The sequence below is a fragment of the Notamacropus eugenii genome, chromosome 2, assembly GCF_028372415.1.
Source record: "Notamacropus eugenii isolate mMacEug1 chromosome 2, mMacEug1.pri_v2, whole genome shotgun sequence".
NCBI classification, from domain to species: Eukaryota; Metazoa; Chordata; class Mammalia; order Diprotodontia; family Macropodidae; genus Notamacropus; species Notamacropus eugenii.
The window spans coordinates 56,901,221-56,914,840 of record NC_092873.1 but is presented as its reverse complement, the minus strand read 5'-3'; the positions used below and the strand labels follow the sequence as shown (position 1 = coordinate 56,914,840).

Below are 13,620 nucleotides of genomic sequence, written 5' to 3'. Positions count from 1 at the left end.
TACTTTATCTTGTAAATCTAATATCTACTACTGTTTTCCATTTCCCCCAACTGTTTTTGTCACACAAGGAGTCTTTTTTCCTTATTCCAAGGGTCTTTGGGTTTACCAACCACTTTGTCACTATGTTAATTTGTTTCTGAAAGTCATTTACTTCATCCATTCCACTGTTCCTCTCTCTTTTTAATAAGTCACTACCAAATAGTTTTGATGATTGCTGTTTTGCCTAAACTCATTCTCCCTATTTCTTATTTTAGTCTTATTGCTATAGGCAGCATTTCTAACAGTATACACAACAGTGGTAATATTGGACACCTTTGATTTATCCTTGATTTTATTATACCTTCTCTATATACTACACATACATACCTTCTCATATACCACACATATGTAATGTGTGGATTGACCAATGAAGGCCAAATCCTTTCTGGATGGACAATATGCTCCGTCTGGTGTCAAACCACATGGAGGCTTGGTGAACCTACTTCTGGAGATGTGTGATGGAGGTGAGGCCTTTTACCTCCACACTTCAGAAAATGCTCTGGTATTCTTTGTTTCAACTTATTCTATGATGATGAAAAGTTTTCCAATAAGCAGTTGAGCCAGAACAGAGTACCCATATTAAAAGCATGACAAATGAAATTTCTGTCCCTTCCAAGTGATTTTCAAGTGAGGAGGAAGAAATACTCTGGACTTCTATGAGGGAAGAGAGGTGGTGCCAATGTCAGTGGCAGATGCTGCCTTCTTTCTCTCCCCAGATGCCCTGTGGCCCTGAAGGAAAGGGACCTATGTTTCTTCTGTCCCTGCTGTGTCCAATTTTTCCTGATCTTAATGGAATGAATATCCCATCAGAGATGGGATGGGCTCAATAGAACAACCTTTGTGACCTTCAAAGGTCATAAGAGCTGCCCAAGGTCCAGTAATTGAAGTCTATAGCAGAGTTTGCCTATAGTTAAACAGATAAACTTGGTGAAAAGCCAACTCGGAGGAGTAACCTGTTTGGCCTAGGCCAAGAGAGAACCAACTAAGACTCCATGTCCTGCAAGTAAGGGAACAACTCATCCATTGGCTATGCCACATCCAGGAATGGTAGGAGGAATGCTTTTGGTAGTTTGGATCCCCTTTCCCAGGGATGAAGTGGGTATGTGGAGGAAAGACTGTGCCCCAGTTCAGAGGGATTTTTGAATATTTTTGTCCTTGTTATACTTGCTTAGTAAATATCCCTTTGTAAAAGCAAATTGATTTAACTTGGTTAATTCATATTGAAGATATCAACTTATTGACAGTGCGGAGGTATTGGCTAGTGAATGATATTGGAGACAGAGATATTAACTGAGTGAATGCTATTGAGGATAACATACCAGATGGAGGCTTGTGAGCTGTAGCACTAGAGAAATCTTCCAACTCCTTGGGGTTATGCCTAGAACTCTGAGAGGAGCAGTAACCTTGCTCTGGGGAACAGACCTGCTATTTGGAGGGTAGGTTGAGAGAATGAGCTTAAAGCCAATATGTGTTTGATCTGTCATGTTTGCTCTTGGTTTTAGCTGCCCACCATGTTAAGGAAAGGCCATTTATTCCTAGACTTTGTTGTGCTTTTTTAAAAAAATAGGATGAGTGGGGGGGGGGGGGCGGAGTCAAGATGGCGGAGTAGACAGACACACACACGCTAGCTCCAAACCCACCGTCCATAAAATATCTGTAAAAAAGAACTTCCAACAAATTCTGGAGCAGCAGAAGCCACAGAACAATGGAGCGGATGAGATTTCTGTTCCAGAGAACCTGAAAACCTCTTGCAAAAGGTCCTCGCGCTGCGGAACTGGAGCCCAGCCCTGCTTTGGCTGAGAGGAGTGGATCCGAGCAGGCTTCAGGGATGGGATCTCCAGCAGCCACACGGGTCCCTCCACCCACAGGTGACAAGGGTCGGTGAGAGAGTCTCTTTGGCAGGTCTAGAGGGGAGTGGGGGTGCCCCCATAACTCAGGCCCCCTCGGGAGGCAGCAGCAGAGGCGGGAGCAGACCAGAGCTCCCTAAGCAGTCAGGAGCCCAGATCCATTGTTGAAGGTCTCTGCATAAACCCCCTGAGGGAACTGAGCCCGTGAGGCAGCCCTGCCCCCACCTGAGCACCTGAACTTAATCTCACACTGAATAGCAGCCCCACCCCCACCAAAGCCCTGAGGCTGGGGAGCAGCATTTGAATCTCAGACCCCAAGCGCTGGCTGGGTGGATCTGGAGACGAAGTGGGTGTGAAGAGAATATTCAGAAGTCAAGTCACTGGCTGGGAAAATGCCCGGAAAAGGGGAAAAAAATAAGACAATAGAAGGTTACTTTCTTGGGGAACAGGTATTTCCTCCCTTCCTTTCTGATGAGGAAGAACAATGCTTACCATCAGGGAAAGACACAGAAGTCAAGGCTTCTGTATCCCAGCCCACTCAATGGGCTCAGTCCATGGAAGAGCTCAAAAAGGATTTTGATAATCAAGTTAGAGAGGTGGAGGAAAAGCTGGGAAGACAAATGAGAGACATACAAGCAAAGCATGAAAAATAATTAAACACCCTGCTAAAGGACACCCAAAAAAATGCTGAAGAAAATAACACCTTGAAAAATAGGCTAACTCAATTGGCAAAAGAGGTTCAAAAAGCCAATGAGGAGAAGAATGCTTTCAAAAGCAGAATCAGCCAAATGGAAAAGGAGATTCAAAAACTCACTGAAGAAAATAGTTCTTTCAAAATTAGAATGGCACAGATGGAGGCTAAGGACTTTATGAGAAACCAAGAAATCACAAAACAAAACCAAAAGAATGAAAAAATGGAAGATAATGTGAAATATCTCATTGGAAAAACAACTGACCTGGAAAATAGATCCAGGAGAGACAATTTAAAAATTATGGGACTACCTGAAAGCCATGATCAAAAAAAGAGCCTAGACATCATCTTTCAGGAAATTATCAAGGAAAACTGCCTTGAGATTCTAGAACCAGAGGACAAAATAAGCATTCAAGGAATCCACAGATCACCACCTGAAAGGGATACAAAAAGAGAAACTCCTAGGAACATTGTGGCCAAATTTCAGTGTTCCCAGGTCAAGGAGAAAATATTGCAAGCAGCTAGAAAGAAACAATTCAAGTATTGTGGAAATACAATCAGGATAACACAAGATCTAGCAGCTTCTACATTAAGGGATCAAAGGGTGTGGAATAGGATATTCCAGAAGTCAAAGGAACTAGGACTAAAACCAAGAATCACCTACCCAGCAAAACTGAGTATAATACTTCAGGGGAAAAAATGGTCTTTCAATGAAATAGAGGACTTTCAAGCATTCTTGATGAAAAGACCAGAGCTGAAAAGAAAATTTGACTTTCAAACACAAGAATGAAGAGAAGCGTGAAAAGGTAAACAGCAAAGAGAAGTCATAAGAGACTTACAAAAGATGAACTGTTTACATTCCTACATGGAAAGTCAATATTTGTAACTCTTGAAACTATTCAGTATTGGGGTACTGGGTGGGATTACACACACACACACACACACACATGCACACGCACATGCACACATAGAGACAGAGTGCACAGAGTGAATTGAAGAGGATGGGATCATATCTTTAAAAAATGAAATCAAGCAGTGAGAGAGAAATATATTGGGAGGAGAACGGGAGAAATGGAATGGGGCAAATTATCTCTCATAAAAGAAGCAAGCAAAAGACTTTTCAGTGGAGGGGAAAAGAGGGGAGGAAAGAGAAAAACATGAAGTTTACTCTCATCATGTTCCACTAAAGGAAGGAATAAAATGCACACTCATTTTGGTATGAAAACCTATCTTACAATACAGGAAAGTGGGGGATAAGGGAATAAGTAGGGTGGGGGGGATGATGGAAGGGAGGGCATGGAGAGGAGGGAGCAATCTGAGGTCGACACTCATGGGGAGGGACAGGATCAAAAGAGAGAATAGAAGTAATGGGGGACAGGATAGGATGGAGGGAAATATAGTTAGTCTTATACAACACGACTATTATGGAAGTCATTTGCAAAACTACACCAATTTGGCCTATATTGAATTGCTTGCCTTCCAAAGAGAGGGGGTGGGGAGGGAGGGAGGAAAAGAAGTTGGAACTCAAAGTTTTAGGAACAACTGTCGAGTAGTGTTCTTGCCACTAGGAAATAAGAAATACAGGTAAAGGGGTATAGAAAGTTATTTGGCCCTACAGGACAAAAGAGAAGATGTAGACAAGGGTAGAGAGGGATGATAGAAGAGAGAGCAGATTGGTGATAGGGGCAATTAGAATGCTCCGTGTTTTGGGGTGGGGGGAGGGGACAAAAGGGGAGAAAATTTGTAACCCAAAATTTTGTGAAAATGAATGTGAAAAGTTAAATAAATAAATAATTTTAAAAAATAGGATGATCGTTGGATTTTGTCAAAAGCTTTTTCAGAATCTCTTAGTATAATCATGTAGTTTTAAATTTTAATTTTGTTATTAATATGGTCTATTTTATAGACTATAGACTCTGAATTCCAGTCTAGTTCCAATATGTTTCTGGTGAATAATATGAAGATAGATACACAGATGGACAGACAGATGATGGATAGATAGACAGGTAGGTAGGTAGATAAACAGATAGATGGTAGGTAGGTAGATAGATAGATAGATAGATAGATAGATAGATAGATAGATAGATAGATAGATGATTTATTAAATGGTGACTATGTGCCAGAATTGTGCTAAGTGCTGAGGATATATAAAGAAAAGCAGATAAGACAGTCCCTGCTCTCCAAGAGTTTCTCATCTAATTAGAGAAGATAACATAGAATTGGTGTGGAAAGGGGCATGGAAAAAGTATTGGCAAGGAAATGAAAGTCAGCGAAAGCTTGGGTCCTGACAAAATGAAATTGATGGAAAAACTAAGAGGAAAAGAAATAAAAGAGCATCAATGAAACATTAAAAATAATACAGAAAAGAGAGAAGAAAGGAAATCCAGAAGGAAAAGCTAGGAAGCGCTTTTGTTACTACAGTATTGAATTATTGAACTTAAAGCGCACAAGGTGATAGAAGTTCACAGCTTCATATACAATTATCCTCCTCTCTGTTCTTTGTTTAGTGAACTGCTCATGTTTGTTAAGTTCATGATCAAAAGTAAAGATTAAACCAAAGAGGAGAACTCAAGACCCTTGGTAACATTGGAGCTTCTTTTTTCTCTCTCCAGGGTTGCAGAAATCAATGTATGTGAACCAGAGACCATGCCAGGTGGCTAGAATCTAGAACCAGAGGCCTTGAGAGCTGAGGCAAGTGAAAGCTCATACTTGAATGTGGGAGAGAAGTGAGGCTGATAAAACTGCTTTCTGAAAACCTGCTGGTTGAGGGAGCAGCCCAGCCAGTTCCTATGTGATAACAAAGGTGGCACAATGTTGAGGGATTGCTTGTTCCTGTGTGGGCAGGTTGGGTAGGCCTAAATTGGTGGTTCATTTTACCTCACAGGTTCTAATGTCTCTTTGTGAGCATCCATTGAGTCCCATCTGCTCCCTGGGAAAAATCTTGATTCTTGGTGGCCTCTATGCTATGCCAGCAACCTTGGCCCTGCTGAGGAGACAGTGGCTCCTAATTCTCCCACTTTCTTCCCTGGACAAGAGAACATAGGGCTGATTATAACAGTCCCTCATTTAAGAGCTCATGAAGCTTGTTGGCTCCTGACATCCTAAGAGGATTTTTCTAACTATTCGGGTCAAACAGGTTTGCCCTTGTGGACTGAGATAACAACTCCTGGCAACATATAATCATGTATGACTTCTTCCTCATTAGTGGCCTGGTGGACATAGTGAGTCAGGGCTGGATGGTCAGCTAGCATATGAAGCTGGAGCAGGCTACCCTGGCCTGGGTCTTCCAAAGGACCATGCTACTTATTTCCCACATTCAGGACAAGGATGTCCTGGGAGTCCACGCTGGTGCTGTCCAACATGCTGATCATTCTGGTGCTGAGCTTTGGTTCCCTGACCAGTCTATGTTTGGGGTGCTCAAGATATAGATGTTTCTCCTGTTTGACTCATGGTTTATACATTGGAATAACTCACTCTGTTGCCCAATTAATAGTCATCCTTGGAGGGCAGATAAACCTGGAGATGTCATGGTCCTCACCACCTTCTTCTGCTGGCACCTGGTTCTGACTGCTCTAATGATAGTTGGCATCTATGGGCTCTGTAACCTCTGACTCCATCAGTACCCACCTCAGCAGGGGTCAAAGAGTGAAGGATACCAGCTGTGCCCCACAGATTCGGTCACTAAGGAGCTAAAGAAGCTCATGGTTGAGATGAATAAGGAGGATGGTAGGATCCAGTTATATGCTGTGCCTTTTCCCAATCATAGAATTAGTATTCCCAGAACATTTACTCAGTGCCAAGCATGGCAAAGTATTTTCCTATAGAGATTATTTCACCTGATTGAAATTTAGGGTTTTTTAGTTATTGTAATTCTTAAATAAAATCACTAGCACCAATTCAGCCTTGTAACTCTGTCTGGCTATCTTTATGGGAAGAAGAATTTCCTGGCCATCCTGTAGGGACTCCTGAGAATGTGGTGGGAGAAGGGAGGCAGAAGGGAAAGCAGAAGAACTGCTTCTGTGGTAGCTGGCTGGAGGCACTGATAATGAGTTGTACAGGGTGAAGAGGATGATGCAGAGTACTCATCCCATAGACAGGAGACAAAAGTGTTCAGCATATTTCTCTTACCTTTAATAGCTATATGATACTGGGCAAGAGTCTTAAGCTCTTCATTTTCCTTATTTGTAAAATGGGGGTAGCTCCCAGGTTTTCGTGAGACTCAAGTGAGGCAATGCACATAGGATAGCGTAAAGAGAGCCGCTAGACCTGGAATTTCATTATTATAAGAAATTCTTGGATAAAGAAATCACCTCTAACAATGAAAGTTGATACCACAAGTGATTATAATAAAGCTACTTGGTGCACCAAGATATTAAGTGACTTGCCCAGCAGTGTTTTTTCTGGAGTCAGGAAAACCTGAGTTTCAATCCTGTCTCAGACCCTTACCAGCTGAGTGACATTGGACAGGTCATTTAACCTTTCTTAACCTCAGTTTTCTTGTTCATAAAATGGAAATAAAAATAGCACCTATACCAAAGATTGCTGTGAAGAGAAAAATATGATAATATTTGTGAAGCATTTTTACAAACCTTTAAGTTCTAAATGAAGGCTAGCCACTGGTAGGGTGGCTAGGATCTAAGCTAGAGATCTCCAGAACAAAGGCATGTAGAAAGCTCTTTATTGTAACATGGAACATAGATGATATCAAGCCAGTCCCACTGGTTTCTGAGGAGTTCCCATCCCAGTTGCCTGTGTACCTGTGTTACTTGGGGCCCTGGGTGCAGCCTCTCCTCTGAAAGGCTTCTCTTCTGGTCTGCCTTGGAGCCTGGACTCAGTCTTTGGGAAGTCAGAACCTTCAGAGGGAAGATCAGGCTCATCTCACAACCTCAGGCTCATTATAGCCTCACTTAATAGAGAACCTGGGAGAAATCTCTGAAATGAAGATTAAGTCTGACTCAGTTCCAAGATCTCCCCAAAAGAATTGTCAAAGTACCTTTTAGAAGTACTCACTGCACAAAATAATATGAATATTTAACACTCAAGATTCATAAGACATGTATTAGCACATGCTTAAAACATAAACTATGAGCCATCATCTCTATTTTGCTTTCCCCAGGAATAGTCCTCCCCAGGGCACTTGAGGGATAATTAAACAGATATTTGCATTTGTCTTAAATCTGTACTATTTGGGCAACAGCTCAAGGTCCACGCCTTGTGGCCAGTCAGGCATGTTTGACTCATCCTCTTGCAGTGGCTACCCTTCTCAAGAAGGACATCCTGTGGGGTAGCTACAACCCTCTCACATGAGGTAGGTCCCAAGGCTGGAAACATTTATCTTTCAGAATGACTGTTTGCTTACCTGTGCTCAGGGAAAGAAATATGAAGCAGAAGGGATGACTGGAGAATTGGGAACCAGTCTCACATAAACATGGTCTCTTGGCCATGTGCATGAAGCTGTGGAAGGGAGAGAAATCTGCTCCTTCTCCTGGTCCCCCAGTAGATATTTAAGGGAGAGCTAGAGTGCATTGTGCCTGGACAAAGAGGTGACTTGGGAGAGATAGTTTTTTGTGTCCCTTGCTTAACCTACTGAGAAACTGCTTCTTCCTGGCCTTGTCACTGTCCCTCTTTGGCATCCTCATCCAAATGCAGGATTTTCAGAACTTTGAAGGCATAGTGTCTTTTTCTACCTGTTTTGGAGATCCAGATGGATGGAATGAGCCAGAGGTGTATGGAGCTACCTCTTTTTCCTGAACAATTTTGGGGGAGGAGCTGCTCTGATTTGATGTGGATAGCAAGCAGGGATGCTGGAAAGAAGAACCATGGGGCATTTCTGAGGGCAAGGCTGTATGGTCACCTCGGTGGGGCCCTTCTCTCTTCTGTCACTTTCACTTGCCCCCTCACTTCCTGTCTCCTTCCTTCCTCCCCTACTCTTCATACCCCAGCAGTTGCTCCAGCAGCAGGAGGAAGAAGTCTGGTCTGTTCCTTTAAGGGGTCAGGAGATAATTCTGATTAAACCTCTACTTGGTATATGAAACATTTAGTAAAAGGACAGAGGTGGTCAGAGAAAAAAACTCAAGTTTTTCCTGCTCCCAGAGAATTCTACTTGGCTGAGTGCTAAGGGGATGCTGAGCTTCTGCTATCTGTGGGGACCCTCTCTTGAATTTTCTGATCTGTTCATCGGGAAAGGCAAAAAGAAATAACCTTTATTCTTTTCAACTTGGAAATGTGTCCTTTTAAAGCCTAGTTAGTCATTTTTAATGGTTTTAATTAGACTTTTGTGATATCCAAGTGTATATTGCTTTTTAAACTTCAAACCTGAGTGGTAGGCTAAGCCTACAATATATCTGCTGAATAAACCTTAAATCTCGAGGAGGAGGAAAGTATACCCATATAGATCCAGTGAATGATGATAGAATGAGATGTTACCTGTGAGAGTATAGCTCCCTGCTATTTCTCTTTCCCTTTCTTCTCTCAATCACTCACACTTATCCTGTGTCATCCAATTATACTTATCTACTTTTTTGGCATGGGTGGTTGGTGGGTAGGGGGGTGGCTCTCTTAAAACAGTTATTGACATCTTTTGGTTTTATATCAGCTTCCTTTCCTTCTATCTTCTCCACACAGAGAAGCATTCCTTGAGACCAACAATAGAACAAGAAACAGCAAAAAGAGCTGTTCAGCAAAACTAACCAAGTCATCAGCAGAGTCTGACAGTAAATGCAAGTGTCCCACACTCATTGCCTCCAAGGAGGAGGGCGACCACTTTCTCATCTTCTCTTAGTCTACAGGCAGTCATTAACATAAGCAGATATGACACATTTTGCAAAGCTGTACAGCCAGGCTGTTTCATTTTTTATTTTAAAAAAGGTGAATATTTATCAAATGTTAAATTAATAAAAGATATTATTTTCATTCATCAAAGTAAAGAAACTAAACTTAATTTTTAAATAAATGAACAATTAAATTTTACTTAAAATGAGATGCAAAATATGAAACTTTTGCTGTAGCAATAACCAGAAATATGCAAAGATGCTGTCAGATTTCATGATCTTAATCTTTAATCAGATAATGACATGAAACAGACTAAGGCTTTTTCATCTTTCTCATTCTCCAGAATGAGGCAAGATTGCAAAGCATTAAAAGATCCATAAAGTACCTTGGAATGTGAAAAATTGATCCATTTCCTATGATCCATCAGGTTTCTTTCTGACGGTATCTGTCATAACCATGAAGCAAATCCTACATCAACTTCCAACTCATTCCAGGTCACTTGAAATTAGTTGGCAATGCTTGTCATCCACCTCTGTCTGTGTCTAAGCTCAGCCATTTTCCCATTGTACTCATCATTTTACAAGGCCCTTCATCAAATAGTTGGTCAATGCCAGAAATCATTGAATCTTGGAATGCATAAAAATGAAGTTCTCCCATACTCCTCTTTTGTTGAGTCTCACACATGTTATCCATAGAAATTGATGCTTTTCTCTTTTTAAATGTGAGAAACTGGGGGATTATGCTCTAGACATATTTTCATACCATTATTGAAAATAGTCTTGACCAAACTGGAAGTGACCCAGAATTGTCACATTGATAGATCACAAATTCTTTCTTTGAGGAAAGATAGAAAGGTGCTAGATGTAGCCTCAAATCATTGCAGCCTAAGTCTCATGCTTTGACCTTCTGATAAGTGCTGGTCCTTGTGTCAGAATAAGAAAAGCAGAGGAACAGAAATGCTCCAAACTCAGATGGACACATCCTACCTTCTGGAAGCACCCTCCCCACCATCAGTAGGCATCAGAAGGATTCATGTGCCCTTCACTTGCTTGTCTTTCAAAAGTCAGGTGGCTGAAAGAACGAATATGAAGATGAGTCTTCCTGATTCCAAGGCCAGTGTTCTGTCCACTGTGGCCCCTAGCTGCTGACCTCTTACTCAGCTGCTAAAATGATGGAATGAATAATTTTGTTCCACCACAGACACCGCTCCTCTTCTGCCCTGCTTGTCTTTGACAATGATCTCAAAGTCTACAGTCAGTGGGGACACTACTTCTATTTGTATGGCTTGTCACCAATGACTCCCCTCTGTAAAGACATAAAGAATCTAGATCCCACACACACACACAGACACACGACACACACACACACACACACACACACACACACACACACACACACACACACCCCAGGTAGTTTTGTTTTGGGGACACAAGACCAGTAAGATGAGGCTCAAATAGAACTTATAGCAACGGACACAAAATGTTTCACAGTTTCTTTACATCTCGTTTGAGTTCCTGTAGTACATTCATACTCAGTATGTCTCGTTAAAAGAGACAGACATCACTGATGAGAAGTCAGGCATAACAATGCCAAGGATGTCATTTATCTGTTCAACAGTAAACTGGGTACCAGTTATTGACATTCTCTGAACCAACACAAAACATTCCACTGAATTGCGTTTTTTGCCATTCATAGCGCCCAATCAGCAGTGACATCAACCATTACTCAGCTCATTTTTACATAGAGTGAAGACACAATCTTCTGTTGCATAAGGTTGTAGAATAAATCATGAGTGTAAATCACTTTGGATGCTGCCTTAGACAGGTTGGGAGTACCAAGATTGTTGCAAATGCTCTACCATTGTGGGGTAGTTTTGGGGGGAGCATACTGACAAGATTTAGATGTGGTGAGGGAAGGGGATTGGGTTCTCCCCAGCCCTGGTATGTCTGGACCTAACCTGCATAAATGGAAGGTCAGTTTTGACTGGAACGAATTCTAGTGTACTTAGGATACTGGCAGAATACTGTGGACTGAAGGGACAATGCACACCTTGACCTTTCGTACAGTTTGTGAAGACTCTTACAAGAGGATAGATTCAAGTTGTTGCAGTGAACAGCATAAAAGGCCTGGCTTTCTCAACTCTGAAATGTATGTATCCATAGAAATGTGATTTGGAGAATTCTCCAGAACCAGTGGAATGGAAGGAGTAGTTCATACAGAAGTTTGGCAAGAAGACAAATGTATTCTCAATGCATGAATGGGATGTTGGATGTGTCCAAGGAATGACTCATAGCGTCCAACTGAAATTCCTTTGTCTGTGATGAATGATCTCAGAGAACATCTCATGAACCTCATGAATGACACCATGCATATGCACTATGGTTAGTGGTGGTACTGAGAAGGAAGGGAAAGAGACATATATATATATATACACACACATACATACATATACATATATATACATACACACACATATATACACATATATACATATATAATATATATACACATATATATACACATACACACACATACATTTATATATACAGATATATGTATATATAAATGTATATGTATGTGTATATGTGTGTGTTTGTATGTGAGAACTGCACCTGGGACAAAAGAACCAAAGTGGACTGATACACCATGCCAAGAATTCAAAATGCCTTGGGTTGTTTCTTAGAAATGTTTATGTTGAATCTATGCAGTGCCTACTACGAGATCTCTATGGCAGAGAGAGAGAGAGAGAGAGAGAGAGAGAGAGAGAGAGAGAGAGAGAGAGAGAGAGAGAGAGAGAGAAGACTGTTTTCATCTACCCATTTAGAATTTACAAATTTGAGTGTTTCTCTTGGGGGCACTGGCTACTTTTCCAAGATGAATGGAAAAAAGTAACAGAGACATATGTTACCTGCAAGTGTAAAGATGACATCATGTCTCTGGGAAGACCTTGGAAAAGCATGAAGAAAGATTGTGAAAGTATTGAACTGGCTAGACAAAACCACCTTTGAACTTTACACTGACAAATGCTGGGCAAAAAAAGAAACTTTTATTCAGCATTTACCAATGGAGAACCAGTTGCTAGGGTGAAGATGATGGAAACCTTGGGAGGAGATAACTACTCCGTCACTGAGTTTGAGACAGAGGAGAGGAAAGCTGGGCACAGACTGGAATGCCCCTTAGATTTGGGAAGAGTAGATTTCAATGAGTTTGGGGGAAGAGGATGTAGCATCTCACGGACTGAAATTCTCTGGGGGAAATCAGCTCAGGAGAGATGAAAAATGAAAGAATGAATTTCTGAAGACACAGACAGATGTAATTAGCCAGTCAATCAATAAACAAACAAATAAAAAAAATTCTTTAAGTGCCTACCATGTTCCAGGCACTGGGACTACAAGATGGTGAAATGGGAACAATGAAAATAATGAAGCAGAAAAGAGCAACATGGGACTATAGACTATATATATATTATATAATATACCCTTAATATATTTATCCTTAATATATTTATATAGTATATAATATATACTTATTCATATATTATGTATGTATTAGATATAAGATACATACTGAGTATTTTATATATATATATATGCATGCATGAGTGTGTGTGTGTGTGTGTGTGTGTGTGTGTGTGTGTGTGTGTGTAGACAAAGTAATATCGTTAATGGGGAGATACTGGAAGCTGAGGGATCAGGATATCCTCATGTAGGAAGTGTGAGTTGAACTTCAAAGGAAGTAATGAAGAAAGGCTATTCCAGGTCTGGGAGACAGGAGATTGAATGTCACATGTGAATAGTGGCAAGATGACCCATTTGTTTGAATCACCCATCTAGTGAGGGAGAGTAATGCATAATAAGGTTAGAAAGGTAAGTTGGGACCACATTATGAAGTTCAAATTTAAATGTCAAATGGAGGACAAATCCAGTGAGAACTAGAAATGGGAGTGGTTTGAAAAGACCAATGTGGATTGGCAGAGATTTCACTAAAATTTTGATTTTTTTATAAGACACAAACAGAAGACATGAACAAGGCTCAATAAAACTACGTGAATACAAAAGAGACTACACGGTCATCTAATAATGGTATTAGGAGTATGAAAGCTCAGGATGATACGAACCTGCTAAGGAAAGTGAAGTCTATCAGAAATGGAGGGGGGGATGGTGGATTTCTTTTGAAAGGATCTATTGAGGAAAAGAGAGGATGACAGAAGAACGGATAAATTCATTGTTTGGGGCGGATGGGGCAATAACTGCCAACAGAGAGAAGGTAGAG

General features: G+C 41.0%; 1 pseudogene; it reads left to right on the top strand.

The window, feature by feature from the left end:
* Nucleotides 1–406: 406 nt before the first annotated feature.
* On the top strand, nt 407–7,699 carry LOC140522629 (transmembrane epididymal protein 1-like; annotated as a pseudogene).
* Nucleotides 7,700–13,620: the final 5,921 nt, after the last annotated feature.